Here is a 20713-nt window from a genome sequence, read left to right as displayed (position 1 = left end):
GATTTAAGCAAATCACCTGAGAGTTAGACATCTTTCTAAAATATTGTCACTCTCTGTTAATTGTTAGAATATTTTTCTGTAGACCCCTCACTGTTGTCAGATATAGTAATATTGACATGTATCTATGATTTCAATCAGACTGTACATAGTAATAGAACCTTATGAAGGGGATAGATATGGCAGGGTCAAGTAGCATGTGATGGTTTAGTGAAAGGTTAATTGGTGAGCATTTTCACTGGTGACAGCCTGTTCACTCACAGATGAGATGCCCAGAAAGTAGCAGAGCAATAGATCACAATGCCCTGTACAGGTGGAGGCAGTGTCCACCTGGAGGCTAAACAGCTGTGAAAAAGTCAGCCGAGTTTGTTATTTAAATCTATGTGGTCAAAATGATAAAATTCTTTGTATTTAATTGTGTTTTCTGGTTAATATAAACAAATTTTGGTCAATAAGAGTTAGGCAAATCCACACATAAGATACTTTGTTTCTTTGACAAATTATTCATCTAATTGGATTATTTTTTTATTAACTTACATATTGAATATATGCATTCTAGGGTTAATAAATAGCTATGCAACACAACAGCAAAGAGTAGGTGCCAGGAATATGAAGAACTTATTAAATAAACTGTAGCAATTTCTCCAGAAACCCTTTTGGTTTACAAGAATTATAAGAATTACTGGATATTTATTTTCCCAAAGAAAAAAACAAAAATGTTAGATGTGCTTATTTTATAACTGCCAGTTAAACAATAAACACTGCTTAGTTTAAAAAAAATGTTGACATTTATCTTGCCAGAAAACAAGCACTCTAAATAAAGAATATTAACTTGAGGTAAATGTCCTGTGACTAACGTAGATCGTTTACATAATACATATAGACGGATTTTAGCAATGACAAAATGTGCATGTGTGCACACATAATGTCACTTTCAGACCATGACCACTTGTTTGGCTTATTCCAATAAAGTATAGGAAAGGCTTAAGTAAAATTAATTAAATGGAGGCAAGCATAGGCATGAATGTGGCGATTAATTTGATTTCTGCAGTAGGTTGCTAATAAATAGAGATAGGAAAATCTAGTTATGGCTGGAACTTTCAAATTCCTTAAACAATAAGGCTGTGTCATATTCATGACACATACTGATATATGGAGATAAATTGCCTGTCACTTAGTGTGGAAGATACTGCTTAAATTGTACATTAGATGCATATTAAGTTGTGTAGAAGCCCACATTTAGTCTGTCTGTTTCCTCTAGGTAATGTAGCTCATTCATAATGTCGTTTTCCTGGATGTGCTGAAGTGGCTAAATGAGCATAGAAGTTATTTATACATTAGCGTGGTATGTAGAACACCACTGTTTTCCACTTTGCAGAGGGGCATAGGCAAAGTTGACAGGGCTGAATTTATGCAGACTCCAAAAAGTGACTCCAGTTCTAATTAGCATTCCTTCCTGAATCTGCAATGGGGTGGGGGAAGTAAATTACACATCTGAGGGTAGTGTACATCTTCTTCTGACAGCCTACTTATACAAATTGGATGGGCCAGCCTGAAAACATGGAATGCTTCAAAGTTTCTTCTCATAACAACCCTAAAATCTTTTCTAAAAAATACTCATAGATAATTAACATGGGCTTTCTGTACAGTTAACCATTTTTGATGAATACTCCACTTCTAAAATGAATGTGATGCAGCTTACTATGCAAGGAAGAATTTTAATTGTTGGTGCTCCTCTTTAGGGTACAACTACTAATCCACTCACACATTATCTCAAGTTGCACAAGGCAAGATGCAGAGCAAGTGCCCCATCTGATAAGGGCATAGTAAGTATGTAATTGAAATTGGTCTTTCCGGTGAGCCATGATTTGTTCTTCCTTTAGGCCCTCAGCATGAGCTAACTTTCATTGTCATAATCTCTCTGCACCATCTGGACCTCTATAAAGATGTTGGTCTCAGCGGTGAAATGAAAGACAAGGAAGATACTAAATAAAACGTACATAGCGAGAGAAAATTGTTATTGTTGATGTTAATCATAAGTATATCTCTTTTGAGCTTTTCACCTAAGGATATTAAAAGATTCTTTGAACATCTATCTTGGTCTCAGAGTTTGCAGATTGATGGCAATATTACTGCACATGGAGGATACATGGTTGACAGAAATGATGAGATGTGAGAGGGAGATACACTTTTTCTTTTACTTATTAATTTAGCAAACATTGGTAGGTACTAGGTAGAGATTATGGTCTAAGTAGTGTAGCTATTAATTTATCATTTAGTCTGGAGCACCAGTAAGAGTTAAAGGGGGAGCTACAAATACAATAGTTATACTGGGATAAAAAATACATATATAAATCAGATCCATGCTAAACAAACCAGGAAGCTGTGTCATCTTATTTCTTGGCAATGAAAAAAGACAACTAGGTCTTAAAAACTTATAGCACACCTCAAACCTGCATTCCTTAAGTCTTTACTAAAGTGTCAAATGTCAAGTTCAAATCCTGCAGCCTTTCTTACCTCTCTGATTACAATCCTCAGTATTCCCTATTCCTTGTTCTCTGCCTTATTTTTTTCTCTATAGTACTTACCACCTTTCAGTATTCTCTGTCTCTCTTCATTAGGACACTAAGCTCAATAATAGCAAGGATTTTTGTACATTTTCTTTATTGCTCTATTCTCAGCATATAGAGTAATGTCAGCATACAGTAGTCACTAAATGAATCAGACTTTTGTTTCTATAATTCTGCCTGAAGTAGCTGTGGGATTTTGGGAAGCAAGACATGTCATTTTTCTCCATAATCTATTTGGTTTACAGGCTCATAAATTCTCCAAGGTTTCTGTGTTTGTCTCCTAATGCTATAGTACCAGAGTACCAAAACCTGGGTGACCTAAAACAAAAGACATTGTCTCACAGCTCTGGCAGGTAGAACTCTGAAATCCAGGAGTCAGCAAGGCCCTGGTCTCCCTGACAGCTCTAGGGGAGTCTTTGACTCCTGTAGCTTCTGGTGTGTGCTGCCAGCCTTTGGCACTCTTTGGCTTGTGCATGTATTATCTAGTCACGTGGTTTTGTTTTCCATGTGTGTCCTCACATTTTCTTTCCTATGTGCATCTGTCTCTGTGTCCAAATTTCCCTTTTTCTGTCTCTGTGTCCAAATTTCCCTTTTCCAGTTATATTGTGCTAGGGTCCACCTTGTGATTACATTTTAACTTGGTTACCTCTGCAAAACCCCTATTTCCACATAAGGCCACATACTGACCTACTAAGGATTAGTACTACAATGCACATATTTTGTGGGGAAGCATACAGTTCAACCCATAATGTCTTTTCAGGTTCCACATAGCTATAATTCTAAGTAATATCAAGGAGAGTTCATGGTAAATTTTTAAAAATCATATATTGCTTTGTAATATTCCCAAAATATTTATTAAAATCATATCTGTTCATTCTACCTTTTCCCATCATCTAAACACAAAGATCTTATGGATTATTATGAAAAATAGAAAGATTTTCATGACATATAAAAATTTTACTTTCTTTAGTATGGTTTTCAGATTAATACCTAAACTAACATCATTGAAAATAAATAGATTTGGAAGGCAAAAAAGAGATTTTAGTATTTATATTGAACTAGGTACATTGTGGTAGAGAATAAAATGTTTTATAAAGTCTGAGCAACTTTTTTCCTTCATTTGTTCTCTAACAATAAAGCAGATTAAGGTAATTTTTAGCTGGGTTTTACTTAATCATCTCATGAGGCCCACAATGCTGAATATTGTAGGACTGGTAACATAATAGAATCTAAAGCAATACCCAAAGTAAAGAAATCAGTTCACTGTAGATTACCATAAATTTATATTTAGAAAATTTTAAGTATATTTCTGAAAAAGATTGCTATATAGATTTTCTATTATTTTCTAATAAAAACTGAATTGTTTTATTTATTTATTTTAAAAAAATCTAAAGTGAGAAACAGGGAGGCAGAGAGACAGACTCCCACATGTGTCTGACCGGGATCCACCCGGCATGCCCCCCAGGGGTTGATGCTCTGCCCATCTGAGGCATTGCTCTGCTGCAACCAGAGCCATTCTAGCACCTGCAGCAGAGACCATGGAACCAACCACAGCGCCTGGGCCAAGTTTGCTGCAATGGAGTCTTGGCTGCAGGAGGGGAAGAGAGAGACAGAAAGAGGAAGAAAGGTAGAGAAGTAGATGGACGCTTCTCCTGTGTGCCCTGGCTGGAAATTAAACCCGGGACTTCCATACGCCAGGCCGATGCTCTACTGCTGAGCCAACTGACCAGGGCCTGAATTGTTATTTTTAAATAATAGCTACATTTTCATAAATGTCAAGTGCATTTGAACCACAAACCCATTAAAACTTAAACTGTGGCCTTTTCCGATTTATGAAAAAATATTATTGCATGCATCTCAAATATAATAAAAAAATCTTTCCTTCTTACACAGCTATTATGATATAAAATGCTTTTTAGAAATAATATTGACTTTATTCCTCACTGCTAGGGCTAAATGCTTCTCAGTTATATGACCTAACAAATTGCCAGAAGAACCTACCCAGTAAGGTTAATTTTTTAAGGTTAGAATAAATAATTAATTTGTGTATTTTTCTCATAATTCTAATAATTTTCAAACATTAGTCAAATCAAATTTGATTTTATTTTATACTTTTGAGAAACACGTGGTCATTGGAGTTATACAAATCCATTAGCACCTTTGAAATATTCACTGAAGTTCAGAAAGCTGTTAACAGAAGCTGCTGTGCTGAAGCCTCCACTGAGCATGCTAACATGTTTTCCTCTAAAAGTCCTGTTAATCTCTGATGTATGATTGGACATGTGTTTAATAGAAGAATGCTCCTGGAATCTGCTAACACATTGCTGACTTAATTCACTTCTCTTTCCCCTTGTTTGATAATAAAATTCAGGAGAAAGATGCATGTATTTTGACAAGGTGTGAGTGTCCTAATGAAAGATCACTCCACCATTTTTTCCTCCTGAAATAGTTTTTTAAGCACATGTTTATTTCTGTTTTATCATTGTCATTGTTCTTATCTGTCACTTCAAAGGGTGGCATACTAGAAAACCAGTTATGTATTTTGTGTATTTTGGTGTGTTCAATATGTTGTGTCCATGTTAAAAATCTTTCCACTTCTCTGAAATTTTACATCCTTGCAGTAGGAAGAGGGGCAAGAAATAGGGACCGGAAAAGCATGTCAAGTTAAAAATCATGTGAGACAGGACAAAGAGTGGTCTTTCTGATACTCCTCTATCTCACCTTGAATCAGTAATACACTCATAGTCTATGAAATATATAATTCAGTAAGCAATTTTTTAAAGATATAAGATAATTTTCTTTCATCAACGTGCTGCTTTCTTTCCCAGTACTACTGAAATACATCTTGGATTGATAATAAACCATTCAAAACATATCTATAGAACATTCCACCTTATGCCTGGTTACATGACCAGGCAATATGATAAATTTACGTGAGTATAAAAATGGTGCTCTATTTTTGGTTCTTGTTATTTGGTTGACTTCATTCTTCTTCACATCTTATTCATTTTATATTACTCTATTGGTTCTTTTTCTCCACTATGTTGTGCTTAACCAGAAACAAAGTTAGGGGTTAAGATAACAACTCAACATTGGTTAACTTTAAAATAAAGACAAACTGTTAGAGTAAGGCTATCATTACAGAAATATAACTTTGCATGTCATTTACGAAGTCATCACTGATACTAAATAAAAAAGTCAAATATTGAAGTAGAAGTAATTGAGTTCCAACACTGGATCACTAAACCTTGAAGCCTGAATATTTTGATCTGTAAAAATAATTTTTAAGAACTTACCTATCTTATAATGGCATGTGAAACTTGGCAGAAATATGTTTTACATAACATATTTTTTTTCTAAGTATACTTTCTATTTTCTAATAGACAAGTGTATATAACTTTCCAAAGCATGAGGTTTTAAAATACTTTTAGTATACCTCAGATATGACAATGTAAATAAGCAGATATATTTGAAAAAATGAAAATTTGAGCCAGTTTTGTAAGATAGTATACTATATAGAAATTGTTATCTGTAAACAATTAGCAAAATTCTATTGGGACTATAAAGTAGGAGTCTTTTTTGATGAGTCCTTGGAAATAAAATATAAATGTTTGATTGCTTAGTTTTTATGAAAAATTAACTTTTTCAGAAGAAGGTAAAGGGCTCTTGAAGTCTTTAACATAAGTGAAGATAAGTTCCATGCTTCTTAATAGAAGAAAGCATGTAGATGATTATTTGTCTTACCAAATCTTGAGAGTAGCTAACTAATTGAATAAAATTAGCTATGATATTCAGAATGCCAGCCCATATTTTATTTTACTTCCTTGTAATATTTAAATGACTGGTGAGAAATTATTCTATAGTAAAGTTGTCATCAATATGTAAATTTTCCCATGCTGATCTGAATACAACTTTCAAAATCTGAGTTGAATAAAACAACCTATGAATAATAAGTATCTCTTGAGTTCTACTTCTAACCTATCAGGAACATGTTCAGTTTATAGCAAAACACCTTGCCTATTGTTGGCATTTATACATATTGCTTTGTTTAGAAAATTTCTCCCATTTAGCAATATAGTCAATTAAAATACAAGTGCATAAATGATATAATTTATACATATATATTACATATGACAAATTATAATTTATAATACAAATTGATTTAAAAGTAACTATTCCATTAGTTTAGTTTGTAGCTTTAAATATATTAATATATGAACATTATAATTTAGAATAAATACATACATTATACATAGTCAAAGTCTCAGAAATATAATTATGTATAAATTAATTTTCATATATATTAGTATCTGAAGTCACACAAATGGAATTAGATAATAAAAATCACTGATCGCATCTCAAAAGACAAAGAGAAAATATGATTTAACATCATTTTAGGAATATTTTAAAATTTCAGTTAAAGACATGTTATATGATAAATGTAAGTTTTGTTTTGAAGACACAGTGACAAGATATTTGAAGTAAAAACTAACCAAGATATACATTTTTTTAGAAGAACTGAGACTTTTCTTTTAGAAATTTGATGAGTAGGTATCTGTAGACAATTCAAAACTGATAGCTTTCAGGCAAATATGGCACAAAAATGATTAGTTTGACTGATGTAGTAATATTTTCTTTTTTCCCTCTTTCTTTTTTTATTTGAATGTCTTTTGGCAGAGCATTCACTGCCAGCTTTTCTGTAGTCCCCTCCCTTTCTACTTGCTTCTGAATCCTTAACTCTGGTTGCGTTAGAGAGGGGAGTTACAGGCACCTAGTGAGCATGAAGTTTCCTGTAGACTTAGCTGTGTCAGAGGAGGAAGCAAGATGCATGCTTCTTAGTGGTAAGGGAGGTATCATTGAGTGGTCCCAATGAAGTGAAACCCATATGTGTACCAGCTTCTTGTTAGACTAAGTATGTGTGTGTATGTGAGTAATGCAAAAAAAGCAGAAGGCAAGTTCCTGACATTCCTGGCATGCAATTTATTTGTTAAGAAGGAAAAGCAAACAACCTACATAATATATGAAACAATATTAAAAGTGGGCAACACCTGACCAAGCGGCAGCACAATGGATAGAGCATCGGACTGGGACATGGAGGACCCACGTCCAAAACCCCAAGGTCACCAGCTTTAGCCATGTGCTTACTAGCTTGAGCGCAGGGTTGCTTGCTTGAGTGTGGGACCATAGACATGACTCCATGATCACTGGCTGGAGCCCAGATGTCACTGGCTTGAAGCCCAAGGTTACTGGTTTGAGCAAGGGGTCACTTGTCTTGCTGTAGCCCTCCCTACCCTGCCCTGGTCAAGGCACATATGAGAAAGCAATCACCGAACAACTAAGGAGTTGCAACGAAGAATTGATGCTTCTCATCTCTTTAACTTCCTGTCTGTGTGTCCCTATCTGTCTATCTCTCTGACTTTCTCTCTATCCAAAAAAAAAAAAAAAAAAAAAAAAAGCATGCCAACTAAAAGTACAGAAATGAAAGAGGTAAGAGCAAACAGCATAATTGTTAAGTATATGTTTTGCCCTTAAGGAGCTCATTCTATAGTTACAGAGATAAAATCAGCATAAATATAGTCTTCTGTAATATGTAGTATGATAGTGATGAGAGGTAAAAGACGGGAGAAATTGCATTGGCTGAAATTCTTCAAATGTCATAGAGGAGGTAGGGCCTGAGTTTCTTAGAAAGTGGATTAATATTTGCATGCTCTTAGGAAACAAAGATATAATTAATGTTTGTGAGCAATAAGAAATAACACAAGAATGCCTGACCTGTGGTGGTGCAGTGGATCAAGCGTGGACCTGGAATGCTGAGGTCGCCGGTTCAAAACCCTGGACTTGCCGGGGGAGTTGATGCTTCCTGCTCCCCCTCCTTCTCTGTCTCTCTCTGTCTCTCTTCTCTAAAATGAATAAATAAAATTTTTTTAAATAAAAAAGAAATAACACAAGAAGGAATTGCAAAGCAAACTGACTTCTTTCTGTCTTGAAAGATACCTACAAGGTAAAGAAAAATACTTATCTTGTGTCTTATCTATCAAGTTGATAACAACCAGTTGGGGAAAGCTATGAATTATGTAAATGTTGATTTTTAATAGACATGGTAGCTGTCATCTAGTTGTTTATTGAGCAGTTACTATGTGCTGGCCACCATACTAAATGTTTTATGAAATTTTGACATTTCAATCTTTTAGTAACACCATAAGTTAAAAGTAATTTTTCTAATCTTGTAATTAAAGGAAAGGTATCTCAACAAGGTAAAATTACTTGCTCAAATTAATGTTTGTACAGAAGACATCCTGTTTTCTTACCTTTTTTTATCTGACTCAAAAATTATCCCTGCCCTAAACTATTTTGTTATACTGCCTCAACCAAATATAAAAAAGATGCTCAGTTTCCAATTTTAAACATGACTGGTCTCACTATTTTAAATGGTAATCTTATCTTCTTTATGCTATTCTCCTGAATATTTGGTTGGATTCCCACTTGGCTAAGAGTAGGTAATAGCAAAGCTACACAACTCTGTTATTTCATAAGAACTGTAATACAATGTCCACTCCCTTATTGGTGGTTTCAGTTACCAACTGATTGACCACAATGTGAAAACATTAAATGGAAAATTTTAGAAATAGCTACTTATAAGGTCTGAGTAGCATGATGAAATTTAGTGCTGTCCTGCACCATCCCCTCCAGGACATGAATTACTCCTTTGTCCAGTGTATCCACACTGTATACATTCTCTGCCTTTTAGTCACTTATTAACAGTTTCTGTTATGGGATCAGCTGTGGAGGTATAGTGCTTGCACTCAAGTAACCCTTATTTTACTTAATAATATCCCCAAAGCACAAGAGCAGTGATGCAGGCGCAATTCAGAAATTCCAAGGAGAAGCCATAAAGTATATGTTTAGGAAGTATTTGTATTTATAATGAAAAAAAATCCTATATATAGGGTTCAGTACAATTTGCCTTTTCAGGTCTTGGAACTTACACCCTGTAGATAAGTTGATGAATGTTCATTGGTTCACTCATCAATTATAGAAAACACCTATTAAGTACTGCATATTGTGTTTTCACAGGGAATACAATGAGAAACGGTGAATTTATTTTAAGGAGGCAAAGGCTAGGTAAGGGAATGAAGTTATACTGGGTATCTTCAGGGTTTGTGCTTTTAATGTTGAAAACCTAGACATGACCATGTGTTCAGGGATCTCCATTTTGAATTGTTGTTCCAAGAGACTTATTTCAGTTATATCTATTTATTCATATTTATAGACACCAATTGGTGTCTATAGATGTTGCCAGAGCTAACATCTGTTTCAAAAAATGTCTTACAGTCATGATCCTTTAGTGATAAACATTTCTCATATGCCAAGAATATAAGAATAAAGGATTTTCAACTTTGTAACTTAGATCAAGAGTACAGATGATCACAGAGGGAAAACAAAAACAAAACATTTTTTAAATAAAAACTAAAACCTGTTATTGTGAATAACTAAAACAAAAATATTTTTTCTTATTAATTTCCAAAACAAGACTTAGACAATTCATTTTAGAGTTTGCAGTGACTAATAGTATATTTTCACATTTAGCAGATATAAATGGAATATTAAAGTTTTCAAGCACTACAAAATTTAGATATTGAATATTAGACTTAAAAGAGGCCTTGACCCTCATTTAATTTGAGGAATTAATACTGAGAGATTTGGTGATGTGCCCAAAGTTGTCCCTATATATAGATAAAGAAAATAAGGCTCAGCAAACTAAAATTACTTGCTCAACACAACCTAGTTTGTAAGGAAAAGATGCTGGGTTATAACCTACTAGCCTCATCTGATTTTGCCTTCTGCTTCAGGATCTGTCCACACGGTATTATACTTGGGCAGGATAAGTAAATTGGATTATGTTGATTTTTTTTTAGTATTTTTTTTATTTTTTATTTTTATTTTTTATTTTTTGTATTTTTCTGAAGCTGGAAACGGGGAGAGACAGTCAGACAGACTCCCGCATGCGCCTGACCGGGATCCACCCGGCACGCCCACCAGGGGCGACGCTCTGCCCACCAGGGGGCGACGCTCTGCCCCTCCCGGGCGTCACTCTGCCCTGACCAGAGCCACTCTAGCGCCTGGGGCAGAGGCCAAGGAGTCATCCCCAGTGCCCGGGCCATCCCTGCTCCAATGGAGCCTTGGCTGCGGGAGGGGAAGAGAGAGACAGAGAGGAAGGAGGGGGGGGTGAAGAAGCAAATGGGCGCTTCTCCTATGTGCCCTGGCCGGGAATCGAACCCGGGTCCCCCCGCACACCAGGCCGATGCTCTACCGCTGAGCCAACCGGTCAGGGTCGATTTTTTTTAGTATTTAAAGATTTTTTTTTTATTTCTGGGGATTTAGTATCCATTTAGGTTGAATAACAATTAATTATATCAAAATTTAATTTTGAATGTTTATATTTATATTTTCTCACAGAACTTTAATATTCTCAAATGTAATCTGCTGGCATGTCAATCATCATTATTATTGGAAACATTTGTATTTTGAAAGTGATAGAATGAAGTTAATCGACTAGTATTTACTTTGTACTTCAAATAAAATTAAAACCTTTTTTTAGAACCAAAAGTAGAATTAACAAATTATGAAAATATTTTAAATATAAATTTTCTCTTTATCATTGTAAAACAATAGGGTGAAAGTACATGAAGAATTGAAAGTCAAGGTCAAACATAATTTTCTTTGGTGTGTTTTTTAGTTTGCCTAGATACAATCTTATTTGAAGGATATCATTAGATTTTTCCTTGTATCATATTATTTTATCTTGCATTTAGAAGTTTCAGTCTTTTTGAGGGGATTATCTAAAAGGTGACTCATTAAAGATCAATTGTGGTTTATGAGGCCTGTTTGAATTACAAAAATTATAGGGAAGGTGAGCCTACAGGGGAGATGATAACCCCATCTGACAGCGGTTTTGAAAAGTAAGCTCTCCCTGGACTGTATGAGGTTATCTGTATTATTCACAGAAAGTACAGATCTAAGGGAAACCTTAGTAATTTCTTGGCCTTTCAGATATAAAAGGGGACACATCTAATAGCCTGTATCTACCCTGCTAAGAATCAAGGAAGAACAATATAAAAGTAGGCTATGAGGAAACTGACTCAATCCTAGAAAATTAGAGCTGCAAATGCGAGGTCTCTATCAAGACCAATGTTTCTCAAAGTGTGATCTAAGGACTACCAGGCTTCACATCCTCAGGGCTCCTTATTATTAAGGTAGAACCCTGAGTCGTAATTCAGATCTGGTATTGGGCCGTACTTAGGAATTTAAGCTATACAACACACACACACACACACACACACACACACACACACACACACAGACTATCGCAATGGTTAGAACTACTTATATAATCCAAAGATTTCATTTTACAAATAAAGAAACTGAGGCTTAGGGAGATGGAATAATTTACCTGAGATTATCTAGTTTTTTATCAGCATCCTTCAAGTTCAGATTTTCTGACTTCTCATGCCATTGATTAAACCTTAATTCAATACCATGCTGACATATGAAACTGGTCTGCTTATTTAGACAACCTTTCTGGAAAGGCCTTTTTAGTTGAAAGGCCACTATGGATTTTGTTGTAGTTTTAGGCTATCAAATTTATTCTGGCTACCAAGAAAAATAGGTAACTTTATTAAGAGGATATTAGGGTAGTTTATAACCAAAACTTTCAAATTTCATGGGGTTTTTTTGAGAGAATTTTTATTTCTATGATGCATTTTAAGGACTCCTAATTCTATTCATTCAGATTTCTCATTTTTGGAAAAGAAAATCTGATTAACCTTGATTGCTCAGTCTCTCACTTGTATAAAACTGCTGTGTAGTAAATACACCTAGCATAGTAATAGGGGGCATATCCTACTGTATCAAAATCTGGCTTGAGCACTGGCTCACCAGCTTGAGCATGGGATCATAGATGTGGCCCCATGGTCACTGGCTTGAGTCCAAAGGTCAGTGGCTTGAAACCCAAGATCATTGGCATGAGCCCAAGGTTGCTGATTTGAGCAAGGGGTCACTGGCTCAGCTAGAGCCCTCTGGTCAAGGCACATATGAGAAAGCAATCAATGCACAACTAAGACACTGCACCTATGAGTTGATGCTTCTCATCTCTCTCCCTCTTTGTCTGTCCCTCTCTCTCTTAAAAAAATTGTTTTCAAGTAAGAAAAGATAATTATGAGGTGATCAAGCTCCTCATCCCGTGGGAGTTCAGCATTCGTTGTAAATAATTTATTCAGCTGAATGAAATATGGGGATCTGATCATCACTAAGTGGACAGATGATATCTGGAGGCCTATAGAGCTATGACAGTGCTTAAGAAAGACCATGAGACAAGGGCACAGAGTGAAACATTAAACTAAGTGAGATCTGGGAATATACAGGACAAGTATAAATAATTTTGTTCTTTGTGTTCAGAGAAGTGAAAATGGTACTCAGACCTGGTAATTTAGGATAAGATCTCAATGACTTCCCACAAGAAAGGTACACATTTTTTGCTCCTATGAAAAGCCCAACAGGGCTTTGGCTCCCTTTCATACTGTCTTTATTTGGGGATACAGTGCTGGGAGAGGGAGAAAAGAGATATTGGTGAACCAACTCTTAGAACGTCAGCTTAGAAGGATTGCTCACTCCTACTCCACATTTCTTTGATGAGGGCAAGGCATATAGCCAAGCCTGTTGTCAGGGACAGGGGGGCACGGGAGGTGAATAATGTGGGTAAACAGGGACTTGATCTGTACACCTGGTATGCAGCTATCTCTTCCAACTCTGTCAGTGTCCACATAAACTTCAAGCTTTTAAAATTGTTATTGAACTATAATATCAATATGAGAATGTCTTAATTATAAATCTTAATTACACATATCTTAATTATATATACCCTAATTATACATCTTGATTAATTTGACAAACTGAATACATTTGTGTAACCAGCACCAGGACAAACCCAAGGACAATAGCAATATTTCCGAAGCCCCTCCTGCCCCCTTCCACTCACTAGCCCCCCACCCATTTAGGGTAACCACTACTCTGCTTTCTAGAAACACAGTTCACTTGTGACTGGTTTTGTATTTTGTATAGAAATCATACACATTCACATTACCCAGTATTTTCCAATTATTTTACTCAAACCTGTTACATTATTTAAGATTAGGTAGTAGTAGTTTGTATAATGAAAGCACTCACTAAAATTTCTATTATATAATATCTTTTGTTGAACAATCTGTTCTTGAGATTTCTCCATATTGTTGCATGAAGTTGTAGATTGCACAATTTGGGCACATTTAGGTAATGTTCAGTTTTGTGCTATTTTGAATATTTTACATCTATATTTAGATATAAAAAGTCTAAGTCATGGAGTTATGTTGAGCTTCAGTGAACCCCATCAGTTTTTCTTTTTTCTTTAATTCTAAAATTTTATTTAGGAAATTAACTTTAATGGTGACATTGATCAATAAGAGTACATAAGTTTCAGGTGAACATTTCTATAGCATTTGAACTGTTGATTATGTTGTGTGCCCATCACCCAAAGTCAAATCATTTTCCATCACCTCATATTTGTCCCTCTTTACACCCTTCCCCTTCTCCTTACCCCTTCCCATTCACTGAAGTCTCTTCCCCCTCCCCCATGTTCCCTTACCCTGGTAACCACTTCACTTTTATCTATGTTCATAAGTCTCAGTTTTATATCCCACCTATATGTGAAATCATACAGCTCTTAGCTTTTTCTGATTTACTTATTTCACTCTGTATAATGTTATCAAGGTCCATCCATGTTGTAAACAACGCTATGTCATCATTTCTTATGGTTGAGTAGTATTCCATTGTATATATGTACCGCATCTTCTTTATGCAACCCTCTATCGAGGGACACTTTGGTTGTTTCCATGTCTTGGCCACTGTGAATAATGCTGTGATGAACATGGTTGTGCATGTGTCTTTACGTACCAATGTTTTTGAGTTTTGGGGGGTAGACACCCAGTAGAGGGATTGCTGGGTCATATGGTAATTCTATTCTTAATTTTTTGAGGAGCCACCATACTTTCTTCCATAATGGTTTTAATCATTTGCATTCCCACCATCAGTGTTTGAGGGTTGCTTTTTCTCTACAGCCTCTCCAACACTTGTTATCTGAAAATATGGAATGCTTCATGAATTTGCATGTCATCCTTGCACAGGGATCATGCTAATCTTTTCTGTATCCTTCTAATTTTCGTATATGTGCTACCAAAGCAAGCACCCTATCAGTTTTCCAAAGTGACTATATTTCTTTAAATTTTAAGAGAAACTAAATGAGACATAGAGACCTAATATGGGAGGAGATGTACTATAACATTAAATGACTACGCTGTTAAAATTAGGCAAAAAAGACCGTGCATGTCACAAACGTCTGATGAAGTAGGGAACATTGTTGCCCTAGAGAATGATGACCATGATCCTGGTACAGGCAAGTCATATGTAAGTGATTGTGTTATAAGACTAAAGAAAGAGCAGAGCCTTATTTTATTTACAGAAGACAGGACACGATTCAGAGAGCTTTTGAGTTTTTTCATTTAAAAAATACCTGCCTAAGTTTTCAAGTGCTTTTAAATTAGCTTAGTCTTGAATAGGTACTAATAAAACTACTGTGTGTGACAATGGATAATAAAATCCCTGTGTTGTGTCAGTATGAGGATGAGTGTTTTTATTATTCAAAAGAGAACATGGGGCTTTGTTCATTTTCACAGAATACTCTTTTTTCAAGGTAATGTGGGCCTCCCTCCTCCCTCTTTCTGCCAAGCTCCTGAATTGTTTCAAATTTTAATTCTTTTCACTTCTCTAGATAATTTTTCATAATCCAGGTCTGTAGGTATTGGTAACTCAAAGTATTGGAGAGCACAAATAAAAATGAGCTGTCTTTGCCAACAGAGAATTACAAGCCCAGACAATGGCTTGGTACCCATTAGAAGAATCTATAAACGGATGCTGTGTTCCATGTGGCCACAGCCAGAGACTTCATAAAGGAATGAGCTCACTTTTTTTCTTCCAGAAGGCAGTATTCTCCGGTTTCCTGTGCAGTTTCCCCGAGAGCAAGTAGAACAAAACTCACATTGGGAGGCTTACTAAGGCAGACTGAGAAGACACACAGAACACACTTAACTGGCTTCATTCAAACTGTAGAATTCTTTTAAATAAAATGGTCTGTTAAAGCCAAGTTACATATTATGTTACTGAGAGTTTAAAGTACTTTATAAATAAAAATGTTAATTTTAGATGGGGAAATCAATAATTTATTGCTATGCTGACATTTGAAAATAAGTCTCTAAAAGAGTTTACTTTGTTTTTCTTTTTTTTTCCCCAGTATTATAGCCAGAGGGTCATATTTATTGCTCATAAGAGTGGTGTCATTTGGAATACTAAGTATTAACTTATATCTCCCTAAAGCATTTTATAAATATACAAATTATTTGCTTCTATTGTAGGTTCCCAAAATTAAAAATAATTAACTGCTATGAAACAATAAATTATAACCAAATCTTATATTGTAATATTTATGAAATCAGGCATGAGTTGCAGTAATAGTAACAATGACGGCATTTCTGTGCTAAGCATCCTGCTGCATTGTAATAAGACTTTTTCAGCCCATTATACTGTGGCTTTTCGTACCATGTATGTACTGGCGAATCCCAAATGTATTGATTTAATCTTGATCTTTGTAATGAGCTCTTAATTTATATCATTGGTTACCTATTTGACATTTCCACTAGTATTAGTCTAAGAGATATCTCCAATTTCTCAGGGCAGAAACAGAGCTATTATTTTCTCTTTTTATGGTCATCATTTCTGAGAAATCTTGTCTCAATTAATGCTACTACCATCTACCTACTTGTTCAAGCCAAATACCTAGAAGTCAACCTCGATTTCTCAATGATTCTCTTCCTAAAACAAAACACACACACATACAAGCACACATGCGTACACATATGCTCCAATGGGAAGTTCATGTGACTGCCCTTCTGAAACATATTTCGAAATTATTGTCTTTTTTTTTTTCATTTCCAAAGCAACAACCCTAATCAAGCGACCATCATCCAAAAGCAACATGACTGGAAAAGCTTCCAATCTAACTTTCTCTAAAATGAACCTCTTATTCTAGATCTGTGACTTGGCACCTTCCTCTCTCTGTGACCCAAGGCTGCCTCATACCTCACTCATCTTCATTCATTTTGTTCCAGTCTTATTGATTTTTTTCCCTATTTCTTATGTACTCCAAACTTGTTGTTTTGTTTTGTTTTGTTTTTACCACAGAACATGTTTTTACTAAATAAATGAATAAGCTATGGATACATTGCAAGCATCCAGGACAGAATGGTGGTAGCCAATTATTCAAAGGCAGGCCAATTTATTTACTAACTTATTGATTTATTTTCCTCACCCTTCCCTATGGTCTGTCACTTGCCTGAAGTCGGTTTAAGTACACAAGAGAAGTCTAGTATCCAAGCTTCAAAGAGTTACAATAAATTTTGGATGCCTTCACCTATTCTTTATTTTGCAGTTAGCTTGATGCATTTTAAGCAAGTGTTTTCTGCTATTATTTATCTCACCAATCAGCAAGTACCTCTCCAAGAACTGACCCTGGGGTTCTGGCTTTTCTTACTTGTCCACTTGCTTTATATCTGACTCCAACAGGGCCAGACTGTTTTAGTCTGGTATTTCCCTGAAGAAATGGCTATACTCCTGTCTGGACCCCCAGTTTACCGAGAGGCTTCAAATAGTGACTATTATTTTGTGTATGAGCCTGACCCTCTGATGGTGCCTCTGGCCTCAACATACTTACTTGTTTAGCAATTAGGCCAGGCCTCTATTTGCCTTTTCTGCTTCCTAGTATGTTCTGATCTCAGGGAGTCACACAGCTCAAACCACACTAGTGTTTTAAAAGCTATTGTTATGATCAGAATTATAAAATTATAAAATTTTAGGAATGGTAAGTTTTTTATGTATTATGTTTCCCTAAATCTGTTATGTTTAAAATTGAGAGAAAATGATCCAAAGAGTAGTAGTCATACCATTAAAATCGGTATAAAATGCCTTTTTGATAGCTTTGTACATCTGTTTTTGTACATACAAACAATCAATGGGCTTAAACTATAGCAATAATGTAATACCACACTCTAGTCATACAGTCTTTGTTTAGATAATTTTTCATAAATATAATTTGTCCTGTCTATTCAGCCCATAATTTCATAATATCATGCCCCCTTTTTTCAGTGAAAATATATAGTTAGGTGACTCCATAGGAATAGCTGTGGTTCTTTCCTCTTTCCTTATCATTCTCTGCAGCAAATACTGCTCTATAAGCAGGAGATTATTTCTGTGATAGACAGTCGGGCCACATAATTTCTTATCCCTTATTCACAGGGTCAGTTGGACATTGTGGTGGTAGGAGGGGACAAAGCTCACCACAGGTGTCCCTCGGTGTTGCCATCCACAAAGAGGAGAGTCAGCTCATCATGTTGCAGAAACATTTGATGCAGATGTGAAGGACACAAGAATTTAAATTCACTTCCAGGATGGTAACCTTTCCTGATTGATCTCACTCATCAATCCCAGTTTGAATCTTTAACATTGAATCCTTCATTTTGTGGGCTTTCTCGAGTCAAGAAATAAATAGCCAATTACTAAACATTTACTGTGGATCCAGCATTATTTTGTGTTTTCTCTAAGACCTAACATTCATTATTCCTAGTAAGGCTAGTGGGCATAGCCATGCAGGTACACATTGGATTTGGGCAGACAGTAGAAAACATGTAGAGCCAGAAAATGAGGGGCCATTCTGTTTATTAGGGTCCCACAGTAACAGACAAGGAAGCAGGCAGGGAAAAACTCTTCTCATTGTCTGGGATGATGAGCAAAACAGATGGGGGAGGGGGGACCATTCTCTAGCAAACAATAGCAAAAAATGGACCCCCAATGGTGGCAGGCAATCTGCAATCTACAATCTGCTGCCCTGAGGGCAAGCACCTGCAGCCTTACAGGGACTATACACATGTGGTGCTGTCCTGTGCTCAGGCACCAATCAGGCAAAGTACAAGCAAGCAAGCCTAACATACTCGTTTGCCCAACATTCATCTTCTAGAAGTATTGAGGGCAGTTTAGCAAACTTGATTAGCATACAGACAAAACTCTGTGTGCTTTGCTGAAACAAGACTTGTTTTAATTTGCCCTGCAGTTTAGGTTGAGAAAACAAAATTTATCCACAAAGAAAGCAGTACCATGTGAGTCAGGAATGTGGCTCTTGATTTTGCCTATACCATTAATTATAGTAACAAAGGTTAGCTAGCATTTATTATCTACTCTGATTTTACTTATCAAGTAAAGCTTTTATGTTACTAGAGCTATATGATGGTAGGTATTGTTACTTTCTATTGTTCTTTCCCATAAAATATTTTTAATTTTTTTATTTTTTAATTACTTTTTTTGTGACAGAGACAGAGAGAGATATAGAGAGAGGGACAGATAGGGACGGACGGGAAAGAGATGAGAAGCATCAATTCTTCGCTGCGGCTACTTAGTTGTTTTTTTATTGCTTTTTCATATGTGCCTTGAGTGGGCAGGGGAGACTACAGCAGCACGAATGACCCCTTGCTCAAGCCAGCAACCCTGCACTCAAGCTGATGAGCTCAAGGCAGATCAGCTCACACTCAAGCCAGCGACCTTGGGGTTTCAAACCTGAGTCCTCTGCTTCCCAGTCCAATGCTCTGTCCACTACCCGGTCAGGCCCATAAAATATTTTTATTATTCTAAATCTTCACCACTTCCAGCTTACTATGATGATTTAGGACCATAGGTAGATACCTTAGTCTTTCTTTTCACAGACAAGTTTGGACTAGATTTTAAATCATCTCTTATTAGTCCTCAAAATTGTATGACAACTAAATATATTTGACAACACTGTGCTTAATGACTTCTGAAAGAGCTATTTAGCCCATCATTTATATACAAATAATGAAAGTTACAAACATAAGCCTTTCAGGTTCAGAGGTGCTGGGTTTCCATGGTGCAAGTGCACACTGATAATTGACTTGTACAGTTTCTTTGTCTAATGAAGTTGAGTGGTTGAGTGCTGGAAATACAATCATTCACCCTTTCCATTGCTTGTAATTTTGCTCGGTAACCGATAAGTCAGAGATTCAATCAAATTAATCCATTAGAATGTATAAACAATAACTGTAAATAAATATTTGTCTGTAATTTAATTAGGAGACTGGGTTCTAAATTCCAGGTAGGGACTTAAACTGTCCTGGCAGAAAGATCCTTAACTACCTTATTATTTTTATAACTTTGCTAACTAGCTCCCACAGTACATTAAATTTGGTAGGAAAGAGGAATTACAATGAGTATTTAATACCGGAAGGACTATGGAGCATTAGCAAGGTTGTTAATTTATAATGTGCAACATAAATTTTCCCCTTCTTCCTATTTCTCAGAATTAAATCTTGGATAAAATAGATTCCTTTCTATTCCTTGTTAGCTCAGCTTGATTATATTTGGCTGCCATGTCTGTAAAGGCTATATAGGCTTACTGCATCCTGTAGGTGGCCCATCTTATGCAAAAGGCAGGAACTCCATAAGATATGATATATATATATATATATATATATATATATATATATATATGTATTTGTATTTCTTATATGTATTTCTTATATATATATGTATTTCTTACAGGAAATATATTTATTTTTAAGGACTTCCCTGTTATTTGTTCAGTTCCTTAAACACAACTAATCTGAAAATTGAAGATCAGTGGTACTTATAAGCTTTACTATCCATTTTCTCTTCAAGAAAGGAATGAATTATTACTTTGAAACACCACATTCAGTGATAGTTTAGATATTCAGATAAAATTATTTTATGACTGGATATAAAGGAAAAATTAAAAATTAATTTTAAAGTAAGAAGCAATCTTTTACTAAACTTTCAAACATTTTATATATTCTAAAATTGATGTTAGTCATAGACATAAATAAGAGTGCAGTGGTTACCAGGGGGAGGGGAATGGGAGTGGGAGTTCGGGGAAAGAGGAAGGGGTTAGAGAAAGAGAATAAAGAGAGACAAATACAAGGTGA

The 20713-nt window shown here is 35.6% G+C and overlaps 1 protein-coding gene and 1 non-coding gene across 19 annotated transcripts in view; one reads left to right on the top strand and one right to left on the bottom strand.

Annotated features, from left to right (window-relative positions):
* Positions 1-20713, top strand: part of NRXN1 (neurexin 1) — a 1279091-nt gene that overhangs the window by 217533 nt on the left and 1040845 nt on the right. The gene's annotated exons all lie outside the window — the stretch shown is intronic.
* On the bottom strand, positions 14738-14844 carry LOC136332682 (U6 spliceosomal RNA). Its single transcript, XR_010730847.1, has one exon. It is a non-coding gene; the product is annotated as a U6 spliceosomal RNA (small nuclear RNA).

Source organism: Saccopteryx bilineata, chromosome 3 (genome assembly GCF_036850765.1).
Source record: "Saccopteryx bilineata isolate mSacBil1 chromosome 3, mSacBil1_pri_phased_curated, whole genome shotgun sequence".
Classification (NCBI taxonomy): Eukaryota; Metazoa; Chordata; class Mammalia; order Chiroptera; family Emballonuridae; genus Saccopteryx; species Saccopteryx bilineata.
Note: the sequence above shows the minus strand (reverse complement) of the source record. Positions and strands in the feature narration are given on the sequence as shown.